Genomic DNA, 5,228 nt, shown 5'->3' with positions numbered 1-5,228 from the left:
GGCTGTGAGAATGACACAGGAGGTTGAGGTTGGGGGTACTGTGCATGAGTATAGTAGGCTGGTACCCTTCTACGAGGCGCAGACATGAGAGGTGGGGGGTAAGACTGCATTGGAGATGCAGGCGTGTACGCAGGTTCTAATGAGGCATAGGAGGGTTGGCCGTAGCCTGGCTTTGGTGCCTCAAACTTTAGGTTGTACATGCTTTCATGCAGTTCCTCCTCAGGCTTGCACCGTACTGGAGGGTCGGGCCACACTTCCTCTTCCTCCTCCTCAGGCTGTACAGCAAAGGAACGGCTTGTGTCTGCAGTTCTGCGTGGAGGAGGTTGGTGCGTAGGGTAGTTCGATGCGGGGGCATTAGACTGCCCAATGTCTGTTCTCAGTGAGCGCGCCACCTCTATAAGCTCTTTGATCTCGCTTCGTGCCTTGTTGAGCTCTGCTATGCCTGACTCGAAGTGATGCCTTGTTTGGAGCAGCTTAGCGTTCTCCTCTCGGATGGCTCTCAACTCTGGTGTGAAGTGGGGGGCTAGGTATGAGCGGTGCAGGCGGCCTTTTATACACAACAGCTAGAGTACCCAGGCAGCTGCAGTGCTATATATAGGCTGGGTGAACCAGCCTGATCTGACGGCGGTTTCTATTCCTAAAAGATTGAGCTTGGTCTGGTGAAAGCCAGACTAACAGTGCTACATTCTGGGGGCATCTTTAAATTCATGAAAAACAGAGATCTATGTGAAAAATGGCTGGGGGGGTTGGCCAAAACATAGGATCACAGAAACAATGCCATGGTTCACAAAAGGCAAAGTGTGTTGTTGTTTTTGCTGTTGTTGTTATAGTTGTTGTTGTTTTTGTTATAGTAGTAGTAGTTGTTGTTGTTTTGTTCCACAGAACAGACTGTCATTAAATGTGCATAATTGTTGTTGCACAGATAATGTCAAACATCAGCTAAATTAATAAATGTAAACTTGATAGGAAGTTCTCATAGGGCATTTTATTATTTAAGGAAAATTCCGGTATTTAGCACTTTGAGTCCCATTTCCGGTTTGTTTTGGATGAACTAGAGTGGTGGACACCGAAATTTTGATGATTGGTCCTGTCTCGACTTTTCTGACTCGTTTTGAATCGCCTTTACTGCTTCAGAGTGGCTGCCTAACAGGCATGCTCAAACATGTCCTTAAAACAACCCTTAACGTTCGTTTTCAAAACTGTGCGACTTACCGAGTGGTTAGTGGTGTTCGTTGATTATTAATATCAAATATATCGGCGCAATGTATGATTTCCAGCCGTCTTATTTGCTATTGTGGAACTATTTTTTCAGACACCACACAACCGCGTATAAACTTCAGCTCAATATTTGAGCCTGAAGCATAGACGGTGGCGCAGTAATATCGACGTGCAATGAGTCTTCCAACAGAAATCAATGGAATTTTACAAAATGCCAAATAAAACACGACAGAAACTGTATTTCGCTACGCTACTTGTTTTGGAACATCAACGAACACCACTAACCACTCGGTGAGTTGCACAGTTTTGAAAACGAACGTTAAGGGTTGTTTTAGGACATGTTTGAGCATGCCTGTAGGCAGCCACTCTGAATTAGTCAAAGGCGATTCAAAACGAGTCAGAAAAGTCGAGACAGGACCAATCGTCAAAATTTCGGTGTCCACCACTCTAGTTCATCCAAAACAAACCAGAAAAGGGACTCAAAGTGCTAAATACCGGAATTTTACTTTAACACCCAGTTACTCACTCACCCAAACACCCAGCATATTATAGACAAAAAGCATGTAATGGCCACCCCTATCAACAGAGCAGTGGCATTTTTACTGTTGTGAAAGTCAAGAGTTACCCTCACCCATAACAACCACTGTGACTGATTAGACAGTAAACAACCCAGGACAACCCAGGACAGTGCCCACACATATCACCTCAACAGATCCCCCCCTGGCTCTACATGCTACATGCACACGTCTGGTCTGGCCGCCTCCACGTGTTTCTTAAATTTCCCCTTGGGGATCAATAAAGTATCTATCTATCTATCTATCTATCTATCTTAAGGATATTAAGGATCTTAATCAATATTGATCCCAGACTGGTGCCAGACTGCAGTACCGTTCTGCTCGGCTGTCCAAAACCAGTCTGCGAGATGAAGGGCTGGTGTGTGTGTGTGTGTGTGTGTGTGGGGTTGGGGGGTTGCAGGGAGAGACGCCAGGTCAGCAGTTTTATTATTTTTCCGTGGGAAGATTTTGTGATGGAAACGTGCACACAGCCTGTCTACGCGTGTGTCTACGCGTGGGACTACGCGTGTGTCTACGCGTGTGTCTACGCGTGGGACTAAGCGTGGGACCACTTTCACTTTCAAAGCATGTGTGCAGAGTCCACAGCCAGCAGTCAACCTTAGAGAATTACCATGCAAATGCACACACACACATACACACACCAACTATCTGTAAACATGGGCAGCAGTAAGCCTTTGATGGATAACCCTTCACACAGGTGAGCAAACAGTAGTGACTTAGCACACACACCACACACCACACACACACACACACACACACACACACACACACACACACACACACACACACACACACATCATTAATGCCTACTGGCCAGACACAAGGCCTTTGTGTCTCAAGCCCAGCCTGTATGTAGAATGTACCTGTTACGTAATGCCTTATTGGCCACCATAGAGACCACATCTGAACATCATAGATAACAATAATCTCTATCGCTGTCTTTCAAAATGTCTGTTTTGCATTGTCTCCCTATTAATGTGATCTGTTTGTCTAGAATACGCAACACAACACAAGGGTTATTACTCTGTCCATTTACAAACATAAAGCAATAGGCTCTGCAGGATATTACTGTAATACCTCATCCATCAGCTGGTGTCTTTTCAATTCAGACGTGGGAAACTTCTTGCAGAGCTTCCTGCCTGTTATACTAAAGAATAATACTGCCACCTAGTGGCATGCCAGAGGTATGCCACTCAAAAAAGGAAAATGAATCAATTCTGATTATCTTCCTACATCATTACTGTAAGAGGAATGGAGTGTCTTGCTGTGTGCTAATTGAGTTTGAAGGAAACACTGGAGAGATCAGATCAAGGCTACTGGACACAAGAGAGGACAGACAAGAGGGTGAGGGGAGAGAGAGAGGGAGAGAGAGAGAGAGGGAGGGATAGAGGGAGAGAGAGAGGGAGAGAGAGAGAGAGGGAGGGATAGAGGGAGAGAGAGAGAGAGGGAGGGATAGAGGGAGAGAGGTGTGATCGGAGAGAGGGGGGGAGGGAGAGAGAGGGAGAGAGGTGTGATGGGAGAGAAGGGGGGAGGGAGAGGGAGAGAGGTGTAATGGGAGAGAGAGGGGGGGGGGACACTGAGCCATCACATGGATCAAGAATTCCTAAAAGACCCCCGGCTTAAAGAGAGAGAGAAATAGAGACAGAGAGAGGGGGAAGAGTGGAAGAGTGATAGAGAGAGGGGGAAGAGTGATAGAGAGAGGGGGAAGAGTGGAAGAGTGATAGAGAGAGGGGGAAGAGTGATAGAGAGAGGGGGAAGAGTGGAAGAGTGATAGAGAGAGGGGGAAGAGTGATAGAGAGAGTGATACACAGGTGGAGACTGAGTAGTCTGATGACAATGTTGTGCGGAGAGGGACAAGGGGTCAGGTTTCCGTGGTGACGTGGGCCACTGTGTGTCTCTGGCATCACTTTGCTCAGGTCTCGTCTAGAGCACTGGGCCATGACCACCACAGTGTGTGTGTGTGTGTGTGTGTGTGTGTGTGTAGAGCACTGGGCCATGACCACCACAGTGCCTTTATCCCTGAGAGAGGGTTCCAGAGCAGTGTGTGTGTGTGTGTGTGTGTGTGTGTGTGTGTGTGTGTGTGTGTGTGTGTGTGTGCATCAGTGTTTGTCAGTGAGTATGTGTGTGTGCGTTATGGTGAATAAGTATGGATGTGTATGATGAACATAGTGACAGAAAGTGAGTGAGGGAGAGAGACTGATAGAAAGGGAGAAAGAGAGAGAGAGAGAGAAAGTAAGAGAGAGAGACTGATAGAAAGTGTGTGTGAGGTAGACTGATTGAAAGGGAGAAAGAGAGAGAGAGAGACTGATAGAAAGTGAGAGAGAGAGAGGTAGACTGATAGAAAGTGAGGGAAATCAGTGCATCTCCTCTGACTGGACCCCTCGCACACTTCCACTCCTGCGTCCAGAGCAGTGACCCACACACACTCGCTCAGCATCAACACACTCACCTGCTGCTGCTGCCGCCTCCGCTGCTGTGAGTACACACTTCCTCCACTACTCTCTCTCTCTCTCTGTGTGTGTGTGTGTGTGTGTGTGTGTGGTCAGTCTGTCTTTCTGTCTGCCTTTGATTGTGCGTGTGTGTGCTCTATTATTGTGCATGTGCAAGTGTGTGTGTTTGTGTGTGTTTTATTATTCCCTTTTTCAAGAGATTGCAAACTTCTACCCATATAATATATTCCTAACACTAAGTTACACTTACAAATGAAATTATGCATGCCTCAGTCTGTCTGTGTGTGTGTGTGTGTGTGTATGCATCACACTGTCTGTCTGTGATTGTGTTTCTGTCAGTATGTGTTTGTGTTTCTGTCAGTACGTGTGTTTGTGTATGTGTGTGTGTGTGTGTGTGTGTGTATGTGTGTGTGTGTGTGTGTGTGTGTGTGTGTGTGTGTGTGTGTGTGTGTGTGTGTCTGTCTGACCATCCATGAGTGTTTGCAGGGTGTGTCTTTATGCTGTGTCTCTCGGTGTCTATGTTGAGCGTTGCCTTGGGCTGCTAGTCTGCTGGGGTTTCTATGGGCTTTTTGGCTGATGTTCAACTTGGATTGAGTTGCCGTTAGGCTGTGCAATGACACGCATGGACACCGCTTGATGTTTAAGTGGTTGATGCCCCTGGATCTCTATAGATAAGCCTGTAGTGGACTTTTAGTTTACCTTTTAAGAGATTGTAGACTTCTATCTGTATAATATGATCTTCATACCAGATAACACTTACGAAATACAATTGTGTATGCGCTTACTTAAGAGATTTGCTAGAGTATTTGTAAAGGGGATATTTCTCACAACAAAACCAACAGTGGTTAATGGAAGGTATTCAACACAGACGTGCCCTCTTGCAGTTTGAGTGCTGTCTGAATCCTCTTTTGGGAACTCGATGTTTCACTTGTGCCAGCCGGGAAGACAGGCTGTTCCCTAAAGCCTTGACCCGTTGCTTGAGTGT

This window comes from Alosa pseudoharengus, unplaced genomic scaffold, assembly GCF_046254945.1.
Source record: "Alosa pseudoharengus isolate Yale_2024_CS ecotype anadromous, Long Island Sound unplaced genomic scaffold, YU_APseudo_1.1 YU_APseudo_1.1_scf_13, whole genome shotgun sequence".
In the NCBI taxonomy this organism is placed as follows: domain Eukaryota; kingdom Metazoa; phylum Chordata; class Actinopteri; order Clupeiformes; family Clupeidae; genus Alosa; species Alosa pseudoharengus.
Note: the sequence above shows the minus strand (reverse complement) of the source record.